The following is a 27,213-nucleotide window of genomic DNA, read 5'->3' as shown; positions in this document are numbered from 1 at the left end:
TGTGCCGAGGGTGCGGCCCTAAAAAGCCAAAAAAAAAAAATGTTTTTAAATTAAGTATAGTTGGTTTACAATGTTGTGCCAATTTCTGCTGGAAAGCATATGTGAATGAGTCACTTTGCCTTTTTTTATAGTATCTTCCATCACGGTCTATCCCGGGAGACGGGATATAGTTCCTTGTGCTGTACAGTAGGACCTGATTGTCTATCATTCTAAATGTAATAGTTTGCATCTACTAACCCCACATTCCCAGTCCATCCCATTCCCTCCTCCTTCCCCTTGGCAACCACAAGTCTGTTCTATGTCTGAGAGTCTGTTTCTGGTTCATGGATAAGTTCATTTGTGCCATATTTTAGATTCCACATATAAGTGATATCATATGGCATTTGTCCTCTTTCTGACTTAGTTCCTTTAGCATGATAACCTCTAGCTGCATCCATGTTGCTCCAAATGGCATTATTTCATTCTTTTTTGTGGCTGAGTAGTATTCCTTTGTATGTGTGTACCATATGTTCTTAATCCACTCATCTGTCAGTGGACATTTAGGTTGGTTACACATGTCTTGGCTATTGTGAATAGTGCTGCAATGACCATAGGGATGCATGTATCTTTTTGAATTGTAGTTTGTCCAGATATATGCCCAGGAGGAGAATTGCTGGATCATATGGTGGGTCTATATTTAGTTTTCTGATGAACCTCCACACTGTTCTCCATAGTGGCTTGACCAATTTACATGCCCACCAAAAGGGTAGGAGGGCTCCCTTTTCTCCACACCCTTCCCAGCAGCTGCTATTTGTCGACTTATTAACGATGGCTCTTCTGAGTGGTGTGAGGTGGTACCTCCATGTAGTTTTGATTTGCATTTCTCTCATAATTAGTGATGTTGAGCATCTGTTCACGTGCCTACTGGCCATCCATATGGCCATTTCTCCATTTCTTCTTTGGCAAAAATGTCTAGGTAGATGATCCAAAATTTGAATGAATTAATGCATGCATAAATGAATATTGGGCAGCTGCAGGAAAAAAAACTGGGGTTATGTTATTAATACATGAAATGGATTTGGGTCAATGTACTAGTGATACAGAGGGTATGATTTACGGTGGAGATGGTCACATCACCCACACAGATGTAGTAAATTAGCAGTTGAACTCTCTAAAGCAAAAAGAAGCTAATGAATAAACTGTCATGATGAAACTCAGAGGGAGACACTTGAACGCAGGATTCTCAACCTTTGACAGGTCAGATAGGAACAACAGACGAGTGAGAGGCTTTGCATGAAGTTGACATACAGGTCTGGGGCACTTTATGCCCTGTGCATAATCACCGTTTTGTCTCAGAACTTAAGAAATTCTCCACTTCCACAGGCAGAATTTGTACAGGGTACATTTTCTAACACTTGAAAATCCATAAAACTAAAAATCCATAGGAAAATTTTTATTTAAAAAATTCAAGGCCCGGACGTTAAGCAAGTAATAAGACTTTTCAGTAACTCTCGGTCAAGGGTTAACTTCTTCCAAATAGCAATTATGGGCTCCTTGGAAGTTAGGACCGTGGAGAGCACAGGGCACCAAAGCTTATGAGAGACACAGGCAAACTTTGCTCAGAGCAAGAGAAGGAAACGTTCTCATTAGGCAAGAGCGAGTGAAAATAAATATTGAAGAGGGACTCAATAAAAAGCTGGAAAACCAATAAAACAAAGCCAAGAAAAATCAAAATGTAACTCCTGGAGACAAAATTAGAGAAAAGAACTAGTGTAGGATTTTTTAATGCCAGGGATGTTTCTCCAGAAAAAAGTGAAAAATGACCTAGGTTTTAGCAATGCTCATCAGGAAAAAGAAGAGAAGGGAGTTTCTGTTGTGGCTCAGCAGTAACAAACCCAACTAGTATCCATGAGGATGCGGGTTCGAGCCCTGGCCTCGCTCAATGGGTTAAGGATCCAGCATTGCCGTGAGCTGTGGTGTAGGTTACAGATGTGGCTTGGATCTGGCGCTGCTGTGGTGTAGGCTGGCAGCTAGGGCTCTGATTTGACCCCTAGCCTGGGAACCTCCATGTGTTGCAAGTATGGCCCTAAAAAGACAAAAAAAGAAAAGAAAAGTAAAAGAAAGGAGGAAAAAGAAGAAAAAACATTAGTACAGAGTAAACAGCATGTAAGCACACAGATGAGAGGGGGAAGATATGCCATTCCAGCAGTCCCCCTCCAACCCCCATTCTCTCCACTGGCCCTGCTCTCGGACATCAGGAGGCAGTGAGGGCGCCCAGGGCAGCCACCACCAGTCCCGGAAGTAGTGTAAGATACTGCAAATGCAGAAACTTCACAGCCTAGTCCTCATCTTGTGGCGGTCAAGGGGCAGATGCTGGAATCCTACTGATCAGTCTCTCTTCTGGAAATGGATTTAAGATTTTTGGACTCTAGGCAATCTGGGCCATCTCTCTAATTCTCCAAAGCCCTTTTTTCTAAGGGTGGAAAGAGAGTCATTCTGAGATAGTCTGGGGCCCCTTACTGGAGTGCTTGCGCCTGGACACACATCTCCTCCAGCAGAATACAAGGAAACTCTGAAGATACTAAAAATAACGACACATATTTGCAGTCGGGACAAATTAGAAACAATTAGGTGCAAAAAAGGCCAAAAACCAACTGCCCCTTCTGAGGTGTCTGGAGCAAAAGCGGGGGACTGTGCATGATCCCTGCACCCAGCACCACCAAGGGGGTGGGCACACTGGCTAAGCCACCCCTCAGGCTCGACACACCAATCCTGTTCCTAGCCTCACCCCATTTAAGGAACCAGCCTGCCCTGTCCCGGGGAGCCCCTGGGAGCAGCAAGGAAAACGGACTTGTTTTCACTCTCTTGTGCTGAGCACGAGTCCTGGTGAAGACTTGCCTGAATCCTTCCTCTGGCCAGTTTCTATTGATGAAAGAACCCAAGTTGGTAACAATTCTGACAAGAGGAGGGTGTGGCAGGGCGGGACCAATGGAAAGAAAAAGAGAGAGCTAGAGACAGTGGCCGTGGGACCTAGAGAGACCTCAAGGCAGTGGCTGCTTTAGGCTCTTGGGTTGTCTGAGACCTATTTTGGAGGGGGCGGGGCTTATGTGAAATATAATTTACAAAAGTTGCAATAACGTGACTCAACAATAACTAGAACAAAAAGCCAAGATTTTCTTGAACTCACTGCAGGAACGAGGAAAATGTTGAAACTTTTGCAAAGTGCATTTGAAGAACTGTACTTTAGGCAACTTTGATAACTAAATGTTAGGGTAGGATTGCTGGTAGATAGAAAACGGGTTGCTCTCCTACGGGGCTATCACCGTGGCACCTGGGATTATTTTCTTCACTGCTTAGAGATGATTCGCCTCTCTAATGGAAAAAAAATCTTTAAATTCAGCACTGCCGGTAGAGAGTTTGTAAAACAGCCCAGTCAATAGAAAAGCAACCACAGGGGAGAGCACAGCATGCACTTGACACCCACCCAGCAATTCTCATTGATCTGTTTTCAAGTTTAATATAGTTTTTTTTTAATTAAAAAAAAATCTTTTTTACCTTTTCTGCCGAACCTGCAGCATACGGAGGTTCCTAGGCCAGGAATGGAATCCATGACCTTCGCCACAACTATGGCAATACCCCATCCTTAACCTGCACCAGAGTGGGAACTCCACGTTTAGGCTAGTTTTGTTTTTGTTTTTGTTTTTCAGGTCCACACATGAGGCATATGGAAGTTCCCAGACTGGGTGAAATGGGAGCAGTAGCTGCCTGCCTACCCCACAGCCACAGCAACTCCAGATATGCCCACGTGTGCAACCTACACTGCAGGTCCCAGCCATGCAGGATCCTTAACACACTGAGTGAGGCCAGGGATCAAACCCACATCCCCATGGATACTAGTTGGGTTTGTTACTGCTGAGCCACGGGAACTCCTAGGACAGTTTTTGTGATACATAAAAATAAATCCCTCCTTAATCTAATCTGAGAGGTGTTTTGGTACTCACAGCCTAAAGGTCTGGTGGGAATTGAGCAGTCATAGCAGCCAGGTATGAACACTTCATGAAGACAGAGCAGGTCTCAGCGGACCGGGGGACCAGCCCAGGGCACATGAACTCCCATAGCGCTTCCCTTCCCATGCTTTTAAATCAAGCTCTGTAAAAGAACAACACTCAGACATGTATCAGTGGCTTTTAATTCATTATAAATTAACCAAACTCTTAATCGTCTTGTGTATTTGAGAGTCTGCTAGGTGATCACAACCGGGTTGGAAGCACAGTCTGCCCTCGGTATCTGCGGTTCCACCTCTGCAGATTCAACAACCGATAGTCTATGGTTGGTTGGAGCCATAGAATTCGAGACACCCGGGGATCAGAAGGACAGGCTGTACTACACCGTATTACCTAAGAGACTTGAGCATCCACAGAGTTTGGTATCCATGGGGGTCCTCAGATACTAAGAGAGCATATATCCATATGCAGAAATATTCTAAGACCACTCTGCAAGACCATTGTTGAAATTAATTCTGCATGGATCACCATGCTTAATGTTATTTTTCCCTAGAAACTTTATAATAATAATTATAGATGTTATTGTGACCTGCGGAGAAACTGGGAATAGTATGCGAACTAGCAGCAATTGTTGGTAGTGAAAAAATGAGAAGACGACAACATTTGTGTTTCAGGGACTACTAGTGACAGTCACACTCAGTGTGGTGGTGTCTAGTACCACAGAGCCTTTCCTGGGAAATTGGGGATCTGCAGATGGTGTCAGTGATCTAGGCTGCTTGACAGACGACCCCCAAACTTAACGTTTAAAAGCAACAACGTATTATTTCTCCTAATTCCTGAGCTGGCTGGGCTCAGCTGGGGGGTCCTTCTGTTGGTCTCGCCTGGCTCACATGACTATTGCTATCTGACATTGGGAGGGAGGGTCCAAGATGGCCTCCTCACGTGCTTGCAGCCCTGACGCTGGCTGTCATCTGGACTGCCGCCTCCACTTGGTCCCTCATTGCTTGGGAACTGCAGGCCTGCTCCCGTCAGAGCTGGAACATTCCAAAAACCGGAAGAGGAAACTGCAAGATTGATTGATTTCTTTCTTTCTTCCTTCCTTTCTTCCTTTCATCTTTTTGCCTTTTCTAGGGCGGTACCTGAGGCATATGGAGGTTCCCAAACTAGGGGTCTAATCAGAGCTGTAGCTGCCAAGCTTATGCCAGAGCCACAGCAACTCTGAACCAAGTCTGCAACCTACACCACAGCTCACGGCAACTCCAGATCCTTAACCCACTGAGCTAGGCCAGGGGTCGAACCTGCAACCTCATGGTTCCTAGTCAGATTCGTTAACCACTGTGCCACAATGGGAACTCCCTGCAAGATTTTTTTCTGCCTAGCCACCGGCGTGCTGTGTTCTATCCACTAAACTTGCAAAGCCTAGATTCAAGTGGTGGAGAAACAGGCCACACCTCCTAATGGGAGGAGCCACAAAGTTACGTGGAAAAAAGATGTGGCCCCAGGGAGGTGTGACTTCTTTGGAGGGTTACATGTCTCATCCACCACAACACTATAATGTACTTGCTCTTTATAAGACATGCATGCAACAGGCATTTGGCACTTAAGGTATCTGCTTAATTTAGGCAGGGCCACACATATGAGAGGATTTTAATAAAAACTTACTGTATTGAACCAGATGGAGGGAATTTAGACCCCAAATGTTTCCTCTCCTTGTTTTATAACCTTTATAACCTTACTTTGTACAATCAATGGACCAAAAGGCCTGAAAAAGGTAGTTAAAGGATTGAGTAAAAACTTCCTCAGAATTTTTCATTTTACTTAATTTTAACAAATAGTATATATATATCAGCTAATGAATATTTCAGTCTTTCATGTATGAACCAAAAATGTAATTATGGATTTGATTTTACCAACGTTTGCTGCCTGCAGTAGTCAGTGACCACAAATCGCATTAAATGAAAGGTGAACCCCATTATGGTATCTGGAAAATGGAACTTAATAAGTTATGTAATTATGGGGCAAATCTATGCAAATTGCAATTTTTATTAGGCAATTTTCCATCTTCATCTAGGCTCTAATAGTCTATTAGACTTGTGGCAGTTCAGTGCTTTTATTAAGGAAGTTCTTTAACTTCTTTTCTGTTTGGTTCCTTATAATGAAGCAATTGTATTTTGGGGTAAAATGGTCACAGGCCTGCTTTACTTATCTATTTCAATCTTATTACAAATAGGAAGCTGAATTCTATGTTAATTCTTCAGCTAAAACTCCATGGAGCCCATTTATGTCCATCTTATATAAAGACAGAACTTAAGAGAATTTTATGCCCTCTCTCCAAAAAAAAAAAAAAAAACCCTTACAGTTGAGTTCTTTTGCATTTATGGCACTGTGTTGTTGTAATGTTGGCCAAAAGAAAATAACTTAATTTTAAATTCTTACCAGGTCAGTTTTTCATCCTAAAAATGTTGTTTCACCTGTTTGGTGATTATGAAGTTATAAGTCATTTTATAAGCTGGAATTCAAAGTTGGCACATGAAATTACCCATTACACTAACTTTTTCTGTACTACTGTATAGTTGTGGTAAGATTTTATGATCTGTAAGCTCTAGTAATTCTATATTTAGCAAATTATCAGTTTTTATTGTCATTTTAAAAAATTTTTGGAGTTCCCATCATGACTCAGTGGAAATGAAGCTGACTAGTTAGTATCCATGAGGACACAGGTTCAATTCCTGGCCTAGATCAGTGGGTTAAGGATCCAGCACCATGAGCTGTGGTGTAGGTTGCAAATGCAGCTTGAATCTGGCGTGAGTGTGGCTGTGGCATAGGCTGGCAGCTTCAGCTCTGATTCAACCCCTAGCCTGGGAACCTCCATATGCCATGGGTGCAGCCCTAAAAAGACAAAAAAAAAAATTTTTTTTTTTAAGAAGTTCATTGGTAGTCTAGTGGTTAGGATTTAGTGCTTTCACCTTTATGGGCAGGTTCAATCCCTGGTCTGGGAACTGAGATCCCACATAAAGCTGCAAAAAAAAAAAAAAAAAAAAAAAAAAAAGCTTTTGAAAATTTATTTGATAAGAAGAAGATGACCCGGTGTCCCTAAGTGTTAGGAAAAAGCCTCGTAGAAAGTTTTTGCAGGTGGCTTGGGTATTTCTAAATGCAGTGTTGGAGATGGCTCAGGTAGCATGGGGCCAGGCTCTGCTCCAAACTCAGAGATTTATTTGTTTATTTTTATTTTTGTCTTTTCAGGCCCACACCTGTAGTATGTGGTGGTTCCCAGGCTAGGGGTCAAATTGGAGCTGTAGCCACTGGCCTGCACCACAGCCACAGCAACGCCAGATCCCAGTCGCATCTTCAACCTACCACAGCTGATGGCAATGCCACATCCTTAACCGATGAGCAAGGCCAGGGATTGAACCTGCATCCTCATGTATACTAGTTGGGTTCATTATTGCTGAGCCAAGACAGGAACTCCTCAGTTAGAGATTTATAGCATGGACTTAGACTAGAAACAGAGAGCATGACAAATAATGCTTGCCATGAATAACTCCTCATGCAATAGAACTTACCTGACTAGGCACGGAGACATGCACAATTTGGTTTAGTTTTAAGAAGGCTTTTGCATTATACAACTACAGATGTGATAAATTCCTTTGAGTAATAAAAAAAAAAAAGAAGGCTTTTGGAGTTCCCTGGTGGCTCAGCAGGTAAAGATCCAGCACTGTCACTGATGTGGCTTGGGGCACTGCTGTGGTGCCCCTTAGATTCCTGGCCCGGGAACTTTCTCATGCCATAAGCATGGTAAAACAAAACAAAACAAGACAAAACAAAACCCAAATCAAAACAAAAAAAAAAAAAAAAACAAACAAGGGCTTGGGCCAGGTACTGATGTCATCACAACACTTTAGCTTTTTGAGGATGTGAAAAACATAGCTGTCTCTTCCAACAAACTACTTTACATGTTCTACAGGTTACCCTTGCAGGTGGTGTAGACAACCTCTCGCTTGGTGGGGTGAGGATTCTCAAGTAAATGATGATCTGGGTTTCCATGGGATCAAGGATCCGACAGAATTATTAAATTCATACAAGTTCATCAGTATCAGTAAGACCCTTGGCAGCCTCTGCTTCCTCCTTCCTCGTCTGACAAGGTCATGGGAGACGTCACCCTGATAAGCAAGATTTAACTATCCATGTATTAGTATCATTCTTCACTGATCTGGTGACATTTCGTGACCTCTCAAAGCCTGTGTTGGTCATCCAGCTCTTCATTTTGAAAGATAATCAGGCTGGGGATGGTATCCCAGGTGCAGAATTATTGTCTCTCAAAACCTTGAAGAGGAGTTCCTGTCGTGGCACAGTGTTTAATGAATCCGACTAGGAACCATGACATTGCGGGTTCAATCCCTGGCCTTGCTCAGTGGGTTAAGGATCCGGCGTTGCCGTGAGCTGTGGTGTAGGTCACAGACACAGCTCGGATCCTGCGTTGCTGTGGCTCTGGCATAGGCCCATGGGCGACAGCTCCGATTTGAAACGTAGCCTGGGAACCTCCATATGCTGCAGGAGCAGCCCTAGAAAAGGCAAAAAGACCAAAAAAAAAAAAACCGCAAAAACCTTGAAGAAGTTGCTCTGTTTGTTGTCTTATATTGAGAATTGTTATTGAGAAATGTACTAATCCTTGTCCATTGTAAGAAATATTTCTTTGGAAGCTTCTCAACGTTTTCTCCCTCTCCCTCCCTCTCTCTCTTTCTCTCTGGCTCTGAATTTCACACACCATGTCTCAGGTAGGTCTCCTTTCCACTGATGCTTAGAGGGCACTCTGACCTGGGGTCTCATGTTTCTTTGTCTTCAGTTACTCTTTCTTCATTTTTTTTCTTCTCCCTTTTCCTCCTGGGTCTCCGGCCTAATTGCTCCGGCTGAAACTCCTGGATCTCAGCCCTCAGGCTCTGCATCCTGGTCTTGAGTGCATCTGGATCCACACAAGGCTCACTCACTGGCTCCTCAGCATTGTCCACTCTGTTGTTTGGCTCATCCCTTCATTTCTGAGATTTTTTTTTTTTTGCCACATCTGCAAAATGCAGAAGTTCCTGTGCCATAGCAGTGATAATGCCAGATCCTTAACCCATTGAGCCACCAGGGAACTCATGCACATTTCCCATTTCTAAGATTTTTACGTGTTCTTTTTCATACTGCCCATTCTTGCTTTGTGGATTCCCAGGAACACACTCTCTTTGCCTCTGCCCACTGTTTGGCATGGCCTGGAGAGCAGACGGGTAGACCTCCGTGGGTGTCACTGCCGCAGTGTGACCAGCACCTGTTTTGGCACTTCCTGAAGGGCACAGCCCCTTCCTGTCCCAGCATCCCACTGCTCCCACAGAAGTCCACTCTTTTTTTTTTTTTTTTTTGGCTTTATAGGGCTGCAGTGCAGCATATGGAAATTCCCAGGCTAGGGCTCGAATCAGAGCTGCAGCTGCCAGCCTACACCCCAGCCATAGCAATGCCAGATCCGAGCTGCGTCTGTGACCTACACCACAGCCAATGGCAGCAATGCCGGATTCTTCACCCACTGAGCGAGACCAGGGATTGAACCCACATCCTCATGGACACTAGTCGGGTTTGTTACCACAGAGCCAAAACGGGAACTCCTGCGTACATTTTGTTGTATGTGTGTAGCATTGTTTAACCACTTATTATGGGAATGTAATTTTTGCTGTCATATAAAGATTTATAGTAAGTGTCCTATACACTATAACTGAGAACTTCTCTCCAGTTATCAGCTCTTGACTGTATCTCCTTGTGTTGTTATTCATATACCCCATCTCCTGTCTTCGGGGTTATTGCCTTTTGTTTCTTTTGGCATTATCAGTCACATTTCGTGTGAATAACCCTCCATATGTCTCTTGGGGCACATGTGCAAGACCTGCTCTAGGTGCACAGCAGTGGGGAATTACTGGGTCACAGTGAAATGGAGCAGGTCGTATGTCCTTTCCCCGACCATGGCCTCTGCCTGCCGTTTGTCTGTATGTCCAGAGACATCTTTGGAACAATTATTTGCATGTATGTCTATTTCAACACATTGGATGTGACACTCACTTGATACCCTAAGCTTCTGAGTAATGTGCTTCTGGTATGTCAGTGGTCTAGAGCCCTGAGGATCCGTTTCTGTGTTGCCCACAGATTCGGGTCTTCATTTTTTTTTTTTTTCTGTCTTTTTGCCTTTTCTAGGGCTGCTTCCCATGGCATATGGAGGTTCCCAGGCTAGGGCTTCAATCAGAGCTGCAGCCACTGGCCTATGCCAGAGCCATGGCAATGCCAGATCCGAGCCATGTCTGTGACCTACACCGAAGCTCAAAGGAATGCCGGATCCTTAACCCACTGAGCGAGGCCAGGGATCGAACCCGCAACCTCATGGTTCCTAGGCAATTCGTTAACCACTGAGCCACGACAGGAACTTCAGATTCATCTTCATTTAACGTGCAGGGAAAGAGTGTAAGGAATCCCAGCTGACAGAGGGCTCGTAGAGGGGCGCCTTAATCTCTTGCTTCTTGCCTCTGCATACAATGTACGTAAGCACAGGTTTATTAATGATGTGAATGACAAAGTCTTGGGACTTCTGGTTTCAGTTTCACCATTTAAAGAGCTTAGAAGAAATAGATAAATCCACTGTTTGGAGATTTAAACTCTTCTGCCAGTAATGGCTAGATCAAGGAGGCAGAAAATCAGTACGGATATAAATGACCTGAGCATTATCCATCAACTTCATCTAATTGACACTCAGAGAACACTCCATCCAGCCACAGCAGATCACCCAGAAAGACCACACTCTGGTCTGTAAAACACACCTGAACAAATTTAAGAGAATACAAATCATGCAAAGTATGTTCTCAGAACGAAATGGAATGAAACTCGAAATCTGTAACAGGAAGCTGGAGAGGGATAGAAAACAGTATGAGAGTTGGAAAATTCCCAAATACTTGGAAATGAAAGAACATGCAAATAACATCTGGTTTGAAGAAATCTCAAGACATACAGGTGGCCAGCAGGTACATGAAAAGATGCTCGACATCGCTAATCAACAGGGAAGTGAAAAATCAAAGCCATAATGTGATATCACCTCATACCTCTTAGAATAGCTGTTATCAAAACCCCAAGAAATAGCAAGTGTTGGGAGGTCCCACTGTGGTGCGGTGGAAATGAGTCCAACTAGTATTCCTGACGATGTGGTTTCCATCCCTGGCCTCCATCAGTGGTCGGGGATCTGGCATTGCCATGAGCTGTGGTGTAAGTCACAGATGCAGCTCAGATCCCACGTTGCTGTGGCTGTGGTGTAGGCCGGCAGCTGTAGCTTCGATTAGACCCCTACCCTGGGAACCTTCCACGTGCCACAGGTGTGGCCCTAAAAAGCAAAAAAAAAAAAAAAAAGAAAAGAAAAGAAAAGAAAATGTGGGATATATACACAATGGAATATTACTTAGCCGTAAAAAGGAAATCCTGCCATTTGTGACATCGTGAAGGAGCCTGAAAACATTATGACAGTGAAATAAGTCAGATAAAAAGATACAGAGTGGTCTTGGATCTGGCATTGTCCCTGCAGCAGCCAGGGTTGCTGCTGTGGTGTGGGTTCGAGCTCTGGCCTGGGAACTTCCATATGCCACAGGTGTGGCTGAAATAAAAGGGTAAATACTATTTGGTCTCACTTATATGTGTAATCTAAAATAAAAAACCAGGAGGTCCTGTTGTGGCTCAGCACACTGAGAATCCAACATAGTCTCTATTGAGGAGGCAGGTTCCATCCCTGGCTTCGTTCAGTGCTTAAGGATCCAGCGTTGGCACAAGCCACGGCATAGATCACAAAGGCAGATTGGATCTGGTGTTGCAGGGGCTGTGGTGTAGGCCTGCATCTGCAGCTCTCATTTGACCCCTAGACCAGGAACGTCCATATGCTGCAGGTGCAGCCATAAATTATGAAAAATAAAAAATAAAAGCAAAGCCCAACCAAAGAAAAATTTCTGAGCTTATGGATACAAAGAAGAGATTGGGTTTTGCCTGAGGCAGGGAATGGGAAGTGGGCCAAATGGGTAAAGGGAATCAAAACGGACAAATTTCCAATCATAAAATGAATATGTCATGGCGATGCAGTGTATAGCATGGTGACTATAGTTAATAATGCTGTATTGCATATTTGAAAGTAGCCAGGAGAGAGTATGCTTAAAAGGTCACATCAGTAATAAAGAAAAATTGTAAAAGCAAAAAAAAAAAGAAAAAAAATTGTAGCTATGTATGGTATTGGATGTCAACTGGACTTATTGTGGTGATCGGTTTGCAGTATATATAAATATTGAACCATTACATGGTATACCTGAAACTAATAAAATATGTCAATTATACTTCAATGAAATATATAAGTAAATAAATTTTGGGAAAAAAAAGAAAAACGTCTTAAGAAAAAATAAAAAATATTCTATTTTTTAATTCTTATTTATTTTTTATTTTTTTGTCTTTTTGTCTTTTTAGGGCTGCAGCCACAGCATATGGAGGTTCCCAGGCTAGGGGTCTAATCGGAGCTGTAGCCGCCGGCCTACACCACAGCCACAGCAATGACAGATCCTTAACCCACTGAGCGAGGCCAGGGATCAAACCCACAACCTCATGGTTCCTAGTCGGATTTGTTAACCACCGAGCCACAACGGGAACTCCAAAAAAACATCTTAAACAAGATGAAAATGAATGTAAACTTATCAAAATGTGTGGGATGCTGTGAAAGCAGTGCTTAGAAGAGGGAAATTCATACCATTAAATGCGTATATTGGGAGTTCCCATTGTGGCACAGCAGAAACGAATCTGACTAGGAACCGTGAGGTGGCAGGTTCCGTCCCTGGCCTCACTCAGTGGGTTAAGGATGCGGCGTTGCCATGAGCTGTGGTGTAGGTTGCAGATGCAGCTTGGATCCCATGTTGCTGTGGCTGTGGTGTAGGCCGGTGGCTACATCTCTGATTTGACCCCTGGCCTGGGAACCTCCATATGCCATGGGTGTGGTCCTCAAAAGACAAAAAGCCAAAAAAATAAAAAAAATTTAAAAAAAAATAAGTGCGTATACTGGATGTTTATCTGAAACTAATAGCCCAAGCTTGCTTCGTTGAATGTTAGACAGAAGAGTAATTTAAGCCTAAAGCCATCAAAAGAAAGAAATTTTTAAGAAATAAAGCAGAAATCGGTGAAAGTGAAAACAAGAAACTAATAGAGACATCAATGGAACCCAAAGCCACCTCACTGAAAAGAGCAGTAAAATTGATAAACCTCTAGCCAGGCTAACCTAGAAAAAAAAAGACAAAATTATCAATATAAAAAAAATGAAAGACGGGTCATCATTGCTGATCTCATAGACAATAAAAGAGTAGTGAAGGAATAGCATGAACACTTCTGCGCCCACCAGTTTGATAACTTCAATCAAACAAACCAATTCTTTGAAAGACACACACTGCCAAGACTTACACAAGCAGAAATAAATAACCTAAATAGCGTTATAGCTACTGAAGAAATTTAGGCAGAAATTAATAACCTTCCAATAAAAGAAAGCGCCAGGTCTGGATCATCAAAAATTTCACAGGTGAATACTTGCAAACACTTAAAGAAGAAATAATACCAATTTCCTCTGATCCTTTCCAGACTCTAGAAGTAGAGGAAACACCGCATAATTTATTTATGAGGCCAGTATTTATTTACTGGCAGAACCAGGTAAGACATTACAAGATCGGAAAACCATAGACCAGTATCTCTCATGCTCACTGATGCAAAAATCCTCGATAAAATATTAGCAAATCAAATCTAATAAATAAAAAAAGATGATGTACCGTAACCGAGTAGATTTTATTCCAGGTACGCAAGAGAAACCCCTTTCTTGTTTGACCAAGGCTACCTTCTTACTATGTCGTCACATGGCAAAAAGCGGGGGAGGGGGAGAGACAGAGATCATCTCTCTCATGTATATTCTTTTTTTATTTCGCTTTTTTTTGGTCTTTTTTAGGGCCGCACCCACAGCGCCTGGAAGTTCCCAGGCTAGGGGTCCAATCAGAGCTGTAGCTGCCGACCTACACCACAGCCACAGCAATGCCACATACAAGCCGCGTCTGTGACCTACACTGCAGCTTGTGGCAATGCCAGATCCTTTAACCCACTGAGCGGGGCCAGGGATAGAACCCGCATCCTCATGGATCCTAGTCGGGTTCTTAATCATCTGAGCCATGACAGAAACTCTCATGGCATACCTTTTTTCTTGATGAGTTCCCTTCGTGGCTCAATGGTTAATGAATCCAACTAGCATCCATGAGGACATGGGTTCCATCCCTGGCCTCACTTAGTGGGTTAAGGATCCGGCATTGCTATGAGCTGTGGTGTCGGTCTTAGATGTGGCTCGGACCTGGCGTTGCTGTGGCTGTGGTGTAGGCCGGTGGCTATAGCTCCAATTAGACCCCTAGCCTGGGAACCTCCATATGCCTTAGGTGCGGCCGTAAAAAGACAAAAAAAAAAAAAAAAAATTCCATATGGGCTGCTTCCAGTTCTTAATAATCATGATTACAGTGGCCATAAACATTAGTGTGCCAGTATCTGTGTGGATATAAGCCTTCACATCAGTTGGGTGCAGGATTGCTGGATCGTATGTACGGTAAAACTAAGTTTCCCTTCAAAACAAACCACCAAACAGTCTTCCAAAGTGGTGGTTCCATTTTGCATCATCTCCAGTAATGAGTAAGATTTCTTCTTGTTCTGCATCTTTACCAACAATTGGCATTCAGTTTTTTGGATTTCAGCCATTCTAATAGGTGTGTAGTGGTATTTTATTGCTGTTTTAATTTCTCTTTCCTTAATGTCAGTGATGTTGAGTGTCTTTGCATACATTTATTTGCATCTCCTCATTTTAAAAATTGGCTTATAGGCTTTCTTATCATCGAATTTTAACAGTTCTTTGTATATTTTAGATATGAATCTTTTATCAGATATGTGTTAGTATGGCTCGTCTTTTCATTCTCTTAACAATGGGTGTCTTGGACAGAGAAGAACTTTTTCATTTTAGTAAAGTCCAGCTTATCACTTTTTTCGCTCATGGGTTGACTTTAGCATTGTACCTAAAAACTCATCAACAACTCTCGAAGACTTTCTTTTATGTTTTCTTCTAGAAGTTTCGTAAATTTCTATATTTAGTCTTTGATCCATTTAATTCTGCGAAATGTGTAAGGCTTATATCTAGATTCACATTTGTGCATATTTCGGTATCCAGATGTTCCAGGAATATTTGTTGAAAAGACTGTCCTTTCTCCATTGACTCGTCTTCATGCCTTGTCAAAAATTAGTTGACTAAACTTGTGAATCCAGGAGTTCTGCTGTGCCACAGTGGGTTAAGAATCTGACTGCAGGAGTTCCCGTCGTGGCGCAGTGGAAACGAATCTGACTAGGAACCATGAGGTTGCAGGTTCAATCCCTGTCCTCGCTCAGTGGGTTAAGGATCCAGCATTGCCATGAGCTGTGGTGTAGGTCACAGAATCAGCTGGGATCTGGTGTTTCTGTGGCTCTGGTGTAGGCTGGTGGTAACAGCTCCAATTCAACCCCTAGCCTGGGAACCTCCATATGCCGTGGGTGTGGCCCTAAAAAAAAGAAAGACAAAAAAAAAAAAAAAGCATCTGACTGCAGTGGCTTGGGTTGCTGCAGAGGCACAGGTCCATTTGCTGGCCTGGCACAGTGGGTTAAAGGATCCAGCATTGTTGCAGCTGGGAGTAGGTCACAGCTGCGGCTCAGATTCTATCCCTGGCTGGGGAACTTTTATATGACAGGGGAGCGGATATTAAAATAAAAATGTGAGGGAGTTCCCATCGTGGTGCAGTGGTTAACGAATCTGACTAGGAACCATGAGGTTGCGGGTTCGATCCCTGGCCTTGCTCAGTGGGTTGAGGATCCGGCGTTGCCATGAGCTGTGGTGTAGGTCACAGATGTGGCTCGGATCTGGCATTGCTGTGGCTCTGGCGTAGGCCGGTGGCTACAGCTCCGATTGGACCCCTAGCCCGGGAACCTCCATATGCCACAGGAGCGACCCTAGAAAAGGCAAAAAAAAAAAAAAAAAAAAAAAAAAAAATTGTGAGTCCATTTCTAGGTTTTACTCTGTTAGATTTATCTATATGTTTATTCTTTTTCCCAGATAGTGCTGTCTTGATTAGGATAGCTTTATAGAAAATCTTGGAATTGAGTAGTGTGTCACCAACTTTGTTCCCCTTCAGTATTGGGTTGGCTATTCTAGGACTTTTGCCTTTCTAAATAAACTTGAGAATCATTTGGTTGGTATTCACTAATATGGACTGAGTGTTTGTATTCCCCCCAAAATTCATATGTTGAAGCCCTAATCCCCAATGTGATGGTGTTTTGAGAGACCTTTGGGAGATAATTAGATCATTAAGATGGAGTCCTCTTGAATGGGATTAGTGCCTTTATTAAGAAAATATATGAGTGTTCCCGTTGTGGTGCAGTGGAAACGAATCTGACTAGCATCCATGAGGATGCGAGTTTGATCCCTGGCCTCACTCAGTGAGTTAAGGATCCGGCATTGCTGTGAGCTGTGGTGTAGGTTGCAGACGTGGCTCAGCTCTGGTGTTGCTGTAGCTGTGGCGTAAGCCAGCAGCAACAGCTCCGATTAGACCCCTAGCCTGGGAACCTCCATGTGCCGAAGGTGTGGCCCTAAAAAAGCAAAAAAAAAAAAGTATGTAACATCAAGCCACACAAAAATACAGATGAAAATAATGCATACTGCTAAATGAATGAAGCTAATCTGAAATACTACATACTTTATGATGCCGATTATGTGACATTCTGGAAAAAGCAAAACTATAGAAATGGTAAATGGATCATTAGTTGCCAGGGGTTTGACTAAGTGAAGCACAGGGGATTTTTCAGAGCAGTGAAACTATTCTGTGTGACACGATCATGCTCATGGTGGATACCCAACACTGTGCATTTATCAAAAACTACCAACTGGTTTCTATGTGGTTTAAAGATTGAGAAGCACGGGTTTGCTGTGACCCACACACTCAAGGGCGCCCCACTCCCCTTGCAGCCCTATGACAGAGGGGCAGGGGCTCTATCCCAGCAGTCAGCTATGGCATCCTCCAATTGCTGCCATTTCAATTCCAGTCACAGGTGTGCCAAGGACTCCAGTTGCCCCATCTAAAAGCTGACTTGTGGTTTTTATGAACAGAGGGCCTGGTTGCCATGTAAGAAGTCCAGTTACACTGAGACCACCAAACTGAGAATGCCCAAATTAGCCAGACAGAGAGAAAGAGAGATGCCCCAGCTATTCTAGCCATCCTGGTCCAGGTGCCAGACGTGTTAGTGAAGAAGACCTCAGATGCCTCCAGCCTCATCTGAAGGCAACAGCATGAGACACAAGAACAACCCAGCTGAGGGAGTTCCCATTGTGACTCAGTGGAAACGAACCCGACTAGTATCCATGAGGACACAGGTTTGATCCCTGGCCTCACTCAGTGGGTTAAGGATCTGGCGTTGCTGTGAGCTTGTGGTGTAGGTCGAAGACGAGGCTCAGATCTGGCAACTACAGCTCCAATTCAACCCCTAGCCTGGGAACCTCTGTGTGCCGAGGGTGCAGCCCTAGAAAGACACTCGCACACACAAACACACACACACACACAACTACCCAGCTGAGCCTAGTCAACCCACAGAATTATAAAGAGATAGTGGTAAATCTTTGCTGTTAAGTGTGGGAGTGGTTTCTAGGGCCACAATAGATAACCAGTCCAGAGCTGCAAGGCTATACCCTGATGTGGGGACTCCTGCTGTGTTGTCTTGCTTGCCCCCAAGAGAGAAATGCCTGAAATATCAGAGGAGAACAGTAGAAAAGATTTGCAGGCAACATTCCCAAGTCAAGGCAGAGGGGCAGTCTAGCTCCCTTCTCGTCCTTCTCACCCAGGCTCCAGCAGCTGAGAGAGTGAACTGATTTCATTACAAATAGCTAGTTCTTCACTTCTGTTTCCAAGGGAAGAAGTAAAGCAATTTTCAGGCAGAAAAGGAACCAGGGTGGGACGTAAGCGTAAATATCATGAACGTGGAGTGAAGAGGGCAGATACTCATTTGAACAAGAATTAGCTCACACAACTGAAGGAACATTTAGGTAAAACTTCCCCAAAGCCTCCAAGACATTATCTTCCATCTTCATCATAGGGCATGCCTCTGAAGAAGAGGTCAAACAGAAGGTCCAAGACAAGAGCATTAAACAACCGAAAGCGAAGGAAAGTGGCTCTTGGAGAATGAATTGAGAGGAAGGCTTTATAAAATGAAAAGCACCTCACAAGCACCTTGGAATCAAATCTGTACTGCTGCCATGGAGATGAGGTCCGAGGGAAGATCCATCAAGTGCAAGGGGCAAAGGCAGAGGAAAAACATGATTAGATGATGGATGTGAGAGCCGACAGTAATGATGCAGCCCAGAGTGGGTTTTCCCGAAGAGAACGGAACAAATGCAACAAAACCGAATTTATAGATAAGTAACAAAACCAAATTTATAGCTAAAGTAGAAGGATGACTGTAATTTGTACACTAAAAAGATTCTCTTACTATAACAAGACAAGTCAGTATAAAGCCATCAGGACCAAGACAAATCCTTTAAGCATCAGGGCAGGATAAGGTCAGCTTAACAGGGGAAATTTTAGGTTGGCTGCAGGCTTTCCTCCAAAACTCAAGATGCCAAAAAATAATGGAACAATTGTTTCGCGAATGTGTGGTGAGGAAAAGCCTTTGAGCTAAGAACGTGCAAATGCTTCTTCAGGTTTGTGCTTTAGTTGATGTGATACTTAGTAAAAGGACAATCAAAATAAAGAGCCTAGGACCATGAAGAATGAAGGCTGTGGTGAGCTTGGAATCCAAATCAACAAAATTGTTAGGTTAACATGACTGGCAATTCTGGCCATCAACCAGAATTTACTTATTACACTGGTACTATTCTTCCACTATGTTGCTTATGCAATAAATGTAAGAGATCACAAAAATCTCAGCTGGTGCCAGCAGAAGTCATGGAAGCAGAGAGCATCGGAAAGGACTGTGGCGGCTTCATTTTTGTCTGCAAGGGGAATGTCTTAGCCTGTAACAAAATGCCACGGATGGGGTAGCTTATAAACAGCAAACATTTCTTTCTCATGGTCTTAGAGATACAAAGGCTAAGATCAGATGCCAGCAGGGCCAGGCGAAGGTGCTTTTCTGGGTCACAGACTTCTTGCCATGTCCTCACGTGGGGCAGGGACTAGGGAGCTCTGTGGGGTCTCTTATGATAGCCTTAGTCCCATTCCTGAGGGCTCCACCCTTGTGACCTAATCGCCTCCTAAAGGGTTGGGATTTTTTTTTTTTTTTTTTTTTTTTTTGGTCTTTGTAGGGCTGTACCCACAGCACATGGAAGTTCCCAGGCTAAGGGTTGAATCGAAGCTGCAGCCGCAGCAATACCAGATCTGAGCTGTGTCGCAGCCTACACTGTCGCTCATGGCAACACCGGATCCTTAACCCTCTGAGCAGAACCAGGGATCAAACCTGCGTCTTCATGGATACTAGTCCAGTTAGTTACCACTGAGCCACAATGGGAACTCCTGGGGGTTTGGATTTTAACATATGAATTGGGGGGACACATTTATACCATAGCAGGGAATCAAGAAATAATATTTTAAAAATTTATTTTCTTTTAGCCACACCCAATGCATGTGGAAGTTCCCGGGCAAGGGACCAAACCAGAGCCACAGCAGTGACCCAAGCCACTGCAGTAACAATGCCAGATCCTTAACCCGATGGGCTTCGAGGGAACTTCAGCCCATGACCATTCTATCCTTGTATGTTGGAGTGGGCCAATAGCTTTGGAGGTGGCGGAAAGAATTTGACGTTTGGTTCTTAAGTCTCTGGGTGGAGAGAGTGCTTCCTTCCACCCAATTTGGAAATTCCTCTGCAATACCTATAAATCCTGGATTTTAAGCCTGATGTCATGATAGGATGGAGCATTTGGATATTACTCTTGGTCAGAGATGTGTAGGCATATATTGCTTGTAGGGAAGAAGGATGGTCTAAATATTTAGAGATGAGAAAGACAGACTCTGATAATCTTTAGTTTGCCAGTATTTCCACTTCTCCCCCTTTCCCGGCTCATTGCAGGTGCACTTTGGAGCCCCCTAGTGGTTGAGTAAGAAGTGAGCAGAAGAGTCATATATCAAGCCTGAGCTTTTTTTAAAAAATTTTATTGTTATTAAAGTATACTTGATTTACAGTGTTGTGCAAATTTCTGCTGTACAGCAGAATGACACAGTCATGTGTGTGTGTGTGTATTCTTTTTCTCATACTATCTTCTGTCATGTTCTATCCCAAGAGACTGGATATAATTTCCTGTGCTGTACAGTAGGACGTCATTGCTTATCCATTCTAAAGGTACTAGTTTGCATCTGCCAACCCCAAACTCCCAGTCCATCCCACTTCCTCCTCCCTCCCCCTTGGTAACCACAAATCTGTTCTCTATGTCTGTGAGTTTGTTTCTCTTTTGTAGATAGGCACCCTTATATTCATTGCAGCGCTATTCACAATAGCCAAGACATGAAAACAACCTAAATGTCCATGGACAGATGAACAGATTAAGAAGATGTGGTACATACATACACTGGAATATTACTCAGCTGTAAAAAAGAACTAAGTAATGCTATTTGTAGAAACATGGATACAACTGAAGATTCTCATACTAAGTGAAGTAAGTCAGAAAGAGAAAGACAAATACTATATGATATAACTTATACGTGAAATCTAAAACAGGCCAGAGCTTTTTTAGTTTGTTTTTTGTTTTTATTTTCTTTATGGCCGCACCTGCCACATATGGAGGTTTCCAGGCTAGGGGTCGAATCGGAGCTGTGGCTGAGGCTTGTGCCACAACCACGGCAACATGGGATCCAAGCTGCATCTGTGACCTATGCCACAGCTTTCGGCAGCACTGGATCTGTAACCCACTGAGCGAGGCCAGGGATCGAACCCACATCCTCACGGACACTGTGTTGGGGTTCTTAATGCATTGAGCCACAGATGGGAACTCCTAGAGCTTTTAATTACTGGTGCAAGACTCCCCGGAGCCATTGCTTCCTCCATGGTAGTGACCTCCCCACCAGGGGCTGCTTCGTCAGCCTGTCCAGGAGGGAGAACAGCATGATGGAAACCCCCACTCACCCCACACACCTCACGGCTTTAAGCTGCGGAGATTTTAGGGCTGTTTGCAGCAGAATCAAGCCTATCCTGGAGACACAGAAATGGGAAGGGAACGTTTCACTTGTATAAAATCGCCTTGCCCTCCGTCTCCCTGTTTTGGGGGCTCAAATCCTCGTGAATGCCAGGGAGGAATCAGCACAGTACTGAGTACGTCCTGGATGCCCAGGAGGTGGTTTTCAATTGATGGGTGGACGTCATAGATTTCATGCTAGAAATTTGCTTCCATTGGGCCTATAATGTCTCCACGCAGCTATTATTAGAACATAAATTGGAACAGACTGCTCTGTAGTGACAGGAATATGAAAGTTGGTAACTTAGAGGCACTTCATTTGGAAATGCTTTGGACAGCTCCCCTTCAAGGTAGTCCAGCAAGAGAGTTTTAAGGAAAGATGAGCACGGGGAAAGCAGACATGACAAGTTGAAAACGCTGCTGCCAGAAGTACTCTGAGGGGAATCCCTGCCCTCGCAGTATTTACTGCGTGATGAGTGTTGAAGGGAGGCAGCTGCTTTTTAGCCTCAGTATCCCATGACTTGGTGTTCTTACAGACCAGAGAAGGAGCCTAGTAAGGCCACGGGGGATTAAATTGTTGGGTGGAGAGCAGGTCAAGCTTAAAGGCATTCGCTTTTGTAGTGACTCCTCTTTACAAAACATGGTTCAGTGAGTTCAGAATCCAACTGCCCTGGCTCGTGGAGGTACAGGTTCGATCCCTGACCCGGTGCAGTGGGTTAAAGGATCTGGCATTGCCACAGCTGTGGCTTGGGTCACAGCCGAAGCTTGGATTCCATCCCTGGCCCAGGAACTTCCATATGCTCTGGGTGCAGCCATAAAAAAAAGAATGTATATATAAATTGTCACAATACTGTAAATCAACTCTACTTTAATAAAAAAGTAAAAATAAAAAATAGAAAACAAGGCAGAATTCACTCATTCAAAAAAGAATATATATATATATATATATATAACTGAATCGCTTTGCTGTACATCAGAAACGAACTCAACATTGTAAATCAACTATTCTTGAATACAATTGTTTTAAAAAGGGGGCAAATATTCGAAATGGTTTTTGTGGAAAGCCAGGCACACAATAGAATTTCTGGGCCTGGTGGTGGGCCCGGAGAAGCTTAGGAATCATGGCTTTAGGGTAGAATCAGAGGCCTCTGTCAGATATAATGAGGTTATTATTCATTTTTTTGAATGGTAATTTTCAGGTGTGTTTTTTTTTGTTTGTTTGTTTGTTTGTCTTGTTAGGGCTGAACCCACGGCATGTGGAAGTTCCCAGGCTAGGGTCCAATTGGAGCTACAGCTGCTGGCCTACACTACAGCCATAGCGACACCAGATCTGAGCCACGTCTGTGACCTATATCACAGCTCACGGCAATGCTGGATCCTCAACCCACTGAGTGAGCTCAGGGATTGATCTCGTGTCCTCACGGACACTCATCGGGTTCATTACTGCTGAGCCACGACGGGAACTCCTGAATGGACATTTTTAATGATGCTGTGATGGGCATTCTAGCCCTCCTGCAGTCTTTCCCTGACTCTTTGGGGGGCATATGTTCACTCAGCGCATGAGGGGTTATTATGTGCCAGACACTCTTTATTCATTAAGCAATTTTTATTGGGTGTCTAATTGATGCCAGGCATTCTGGACATGGTCCGAGTGGGGTCCTGGAAAGTAAGTGAGTAAACAAAATGGTAATGCAGACTCGAACGGGTAGGAAGGCAGGAGGGATGGGGTGAGGAGGTTCGTGTAGGTCAGGGGTCCGGGCAGCCTAATGACAAGGAGTTCTGGAAGCAGAGGCTAGAGCAGTGAACAGGATAAAGGTTTTGCCCGCCTGAAACATCCGTTCTCGTGGAAGCAATAGGAAAGACAAGCAGAATCAGAACCATAGGTGCCAATAGATGGTAGGCGGGAGAATGTGAGTGAGGAGGGCACGGCTGGCATAGGAGGTGCTATCTGAGCAGAGTGGATTCGAGAGAGGGAGGGGTCGCATGCCGAGAGGATGGCAGGGGGTGGCAGCTGGAGATGCTCTGAATGGGACCATGCTGGGAGCGTGCTAGTCGTGGCCAGGGCTCTGGGAAGTTAGATTTGCTCCTTGCTGATGGCCCCAAGTATTTCAAAATAGTCACAGAGGAGTTCCCTCGTCTCAGCAGGTTAAGGATCTGGTGTTGTCACTGCGGTGGCTCGGGTTGCTGCCATGGTGAGGGTTCAGTCCCTGGGCTGGGAACTTTCCATACGCTGCAGGTGCAGCCAGGAAAAAAAAAATAGTCAGGGAGTTAAAAAGGAGGGGGGTGGGGCAAGGTGTCTATTAATAGATGGTGTAGCCACACCAGGGGTAAACATTTTATTCCATGGGGTGAAAAGAATAATTACACAAGCCCAACTCCCTTTTAAGAAGTGTCAAAATTGCGTGAATAACAGCAGTAAATATTAGGTGTTTACTCCATGCCTGGATGGTTGTAGGAGCTTTAAATTATGAACTAATTTAATCCTTTCAGACCTTATGAGATGAGACTATTGATTTAATCTATTTACAGTTCAGAAACTGAGACACAGATTCCTGTGTTTGTGTTTCTCTTCCAAGGTCATGCTGCTGTCAAGTATGGATGCTGGTGTAGACGCTTTCGTTATTGTTCTGCCTGCTTCCAGATCCCCTGCAAGGATATGAGAAAATACTAGCAAATGATAAGCATTAGGATTTCAGTTTAATGGAGTGGGTTATATATGTGAAGGGGAAATTAATTTCAAATATCATAATGTATCCAGTACTATTAAATTGTGGTAGTCTTGGAATTCCCGTCATGCCTCAGCAGAAACGAACCCGACTGGTATTCATGAGGATGCAGGTTCAATCCCTGGCCTCGCTCCGTGGATTAAGGATCTGGCATTGCCACAAGCTGTGGCATAGGTTGCAGAAGCGGCTCGGATCTGCTGTCGCTGTGGCCGGCAGCTGTAGCTTCAATTTCACCCCTAGCCTGGGAACTTCTATGTTAGTTGAGGGACAGCTTGGTTGTTCCCAAGTATTGGCAATTATGAATACAGTTGTCACAGAAGTGGATACAGGAGTTCCCATTGTTCCTGAGTGGGTTAAGAACCCGACACAGTGTCCGTGAGGATTCGAGTTCGATCCATAGCCTTAATGTGGGGTAAGGATCTGGCGTGGCTGCAAGCTGCAGTGTAGGTCACAGATGTGGCTCAGATCCAGTGTTGCTGTGGCTGTGATGTAGCCCGGTAGCTGTAGCTCTGATTTGACCCCTAGCTTGGGAACTTCCATATGCCTCGGCTGTGGCCCTTTAAAAAAAAAAAAAGAAAGAAAGAAAGAAATGCAGTGTCTTGTGCTACTCGTCTACACTGGAAAGATATGTCAGCCATCCTCTGGGAGCTAGGGGAGGGACCTCTGTGTCCTCATCTGCACCTGCCTGGACTGGAGTCCCTGTCACGCTGAATTGGGAGGTGGGGGGAGGGAGGCAACAGGCTGTGGTTCAAATGCCACAGACTTCTACTCTTTTTTTTTGGGGGGGGTGTCTTTTCTAGGGCTGCACCCGGGGCATATGGAGGTTCCCAGGGTAGGGGTCTAGTCAGAGCTGTAGCCACTGGCCTACGGCACAGCCAAAGCAATGCGGGATCCAAGCCCCACTGCAACCTACATCACAGCTCACTGCAATGCCAGATCCTTAACCCACTGAGCGAGGCCAGGGATCGAACCTGCAACCTCATGGTTCCTAGTCAGATTCGTTTCTGCTGCGCCACGACGGGAACTCCTTCCATGTTCTTATTTCTCCTCCCACCCACTTGGAACCCTCTTCCCTCCAGTCTTGGAGGGAATAGTGGCCTCCGTCCTGTCTTTCAAATCCTAGCCTAAGTGCCATCTCCTCAGAGAAGCCTTTCTGAGCATTTAAAACCAAGTACCCACCTAATTTTAATTCTCTTTGAACATTTGGCATTTTCTTGTATCGTCCTTCGTGGTCGTCTACACTGTGATATGACGTTTAATGAGACCATGGACCGTGTCTGTCTTGTACACGAATGTGTTCCCAGTGCCCACGGGTCTCGATAAATATTAATTGAGTCCATTTAATCACTGGGACATTAGATTAAGACTTACCTGAAGGCCTAAGATGCTAATAAATTCCTTTTATGGTTTAAGCCAATTTGAGCGGGGTTTGCTCTCAACCTGAAACTTCCTGAATGGCACACTGTTTTTTTTTTTTGTTTTTGTTTTCTCTTAGAGGAGTTTTTATAACTCTGTCTAAAGCATGTTATCACAGCGATTTTCTCTCCGTACAACAGGATTTTTTTTTTTTTTTCCTTTTTTGGCCGCCCTGTGGCACATGGAGTTCCCCGGCCAAGGATCAGATCCGAGTGGCAGTTTTGACCTATGGTGGATCCTTAACCCACTGTGCAGGGTGGGGGGTGGTTGAACCTGTAGCACGGCACTCCAGAGACCCTGTCAGTACCCTTGCATCACAGCAGGAACTCCAAGATATATATATATCCAATATGTATATATGTGTGTATATGTATGTGTGTGTGTGTATATATATATATATATAATTTTTTTTTTTTTGCAGGGTATAGAGAATTTATTCAAAGTCTGATACAGACTGGCCAAACCACCTTCTACGAAGCGGACAGGAAAAAAGAGCCTACAGAAAAGGTAGGAGTTGTTATAAAATTGCCTTAATTCCACTCTCTCTGCGTTACAAGCCGGGGGTGGGCAGTGGACTGCCGTGCTGTGTGCTCCATGCAATCGTGGGCCTCTAATTGCTGTCATCAAAATGTACATCTGTGTCACCGTAAAAAACTGCATTTGCTGCTTGTGTCTCACGTCTTACAACAGGTATAAATTTGTAAATATTTACACCCGTGTTCCTCCCCGCCTAGAAACTGGAGGTCCGGGCCCCGAGGCAGGCCGGCCAGCACAAGGTCCGGGCAGGGAGCCCCTCTCCAAGATATTTTTATTCATGTTTATATCATGGGACCTTCCCCATCCTTAGGGCGCACCCGGTCATAGAGTAGAGGCTCAGTAAATTCTCATGGAAGGAATCACTGAGCTGACTGATGACATAGGGAAGGTTGTGTTCACAACCCACGAGGCTCTTACAGGTACTCAGATTTTCTATCAAGCAAAACTGCTGTCCACCAAGAGCAAGTTAGCCATACCGTGGGTCCTCTGCTAATGGTCTTGTGCGTTAATTATCCCTAACTGTCAATCATCCTCGTTCATTATCAATAATCCCCAAATACTTTCCAGGCCAGAGAGAGAAACTGGCATGAGATCAGGTGTTGCTAAAAAAAAAAAAAAAAAAAAAAAAAAAAAAAAAAAAAAAAAAAAAAAAGGCAATAAAATCTGAGTGAGCACAACCTATGTAAATAATCTTAGTAGCAGTGATAAGAAAGATAATTGTTCACAGGTGTCATATCCTGGGCTTGAGGGGGAGGAAATACACCTTTTTTTTTTTTTAGCAAGAGGAAATGCTAATCGTTTCATTCAATTTATGAGCCTTAATTAGCACACTGCTGTTGTAATTGCTGAAATCATGTTCCTTTCCTGCTTTCCCTCTCTTGAGCAGATTCCTACACCATCAGACACTTCTACTTTCTTTGTGAATATGTGCATTTTGGCAGGGCTTTGACATTTATCAGTAATGATGATGTTGCTTCAAAAACATGCCATCAGTCGGCTTCTCAGTCTTTGTCTATGGCTTATTTCTCTCACACACACACTCAGATACAGACACAAACACACCTCTCTTTGTGGTGCAAATACGTAACTCAGAAATTACTAAAAAGCTGGTTTTCTTATAAGCTGGTCTCATTAATCTCCAAGTCCCTAAATTTTGTTTTGTTTTGATCTATAAAGATAATTTCTATAGCACTACAGCCAAATAGTTCACATAAAATTACTCAGGACTCTTGGGATCTGTCTGACTCACATAACTTTGTTCTTCAAAATTTCTCCTTGA

The 27,213-nt window shown here is 43.9% G+C and overlaps 1 long non-coding RNA gene across 9 annotated transcripts in view; it reads left to right on the top strand.

Moving 5' to 3' along the window:
* The window catches only part of LOC110260976 (uncharacterized), a 108,355-nt gene that overhangs the window by 35,336 nt on the left and 45,806 nt on the right, over nt 1-27,213 (top strand). For 8 of the 9 annotated variants that reach the window (XR_014806039.1, XR_014806038.1, XR_014806041.1 and 5 more), the window contains one exon: nt 25,819-25,904. This is a non-coding gene — a long non-coding RNA (uncharacterized LOC110260976). Of the gene's footprint in view, nt 1-20,541; nt 20,740-25,818; nt 25,905-27,213 lie in introns of those variants that run through there. The other variant, XR_014806045.1, reaches the window with a different exon arrangement.

This window comes from Sus scrofa, chromosome 6, assembly GCF_054392235.1.
Source record: "Sus scrofa isolate SSC_HxYL_T2T_F1_AM1 chromosome 6, Sscrofa_HxYL_maternal_Yorkshire_Landrace_v2.0, whole genome shotgun sequence".
Taxonomy (NCBI): domain Eukaryota; kingdom Metazoa; phylum Chordata; class Mammalia; order Artiodactyla; family Suidae; genus Sus; species Sus scrofa.
Note: the sequence above shows the minus strand (reverse complement) of the source record. Positions and strands in the feature narration are given on the sequence as shown.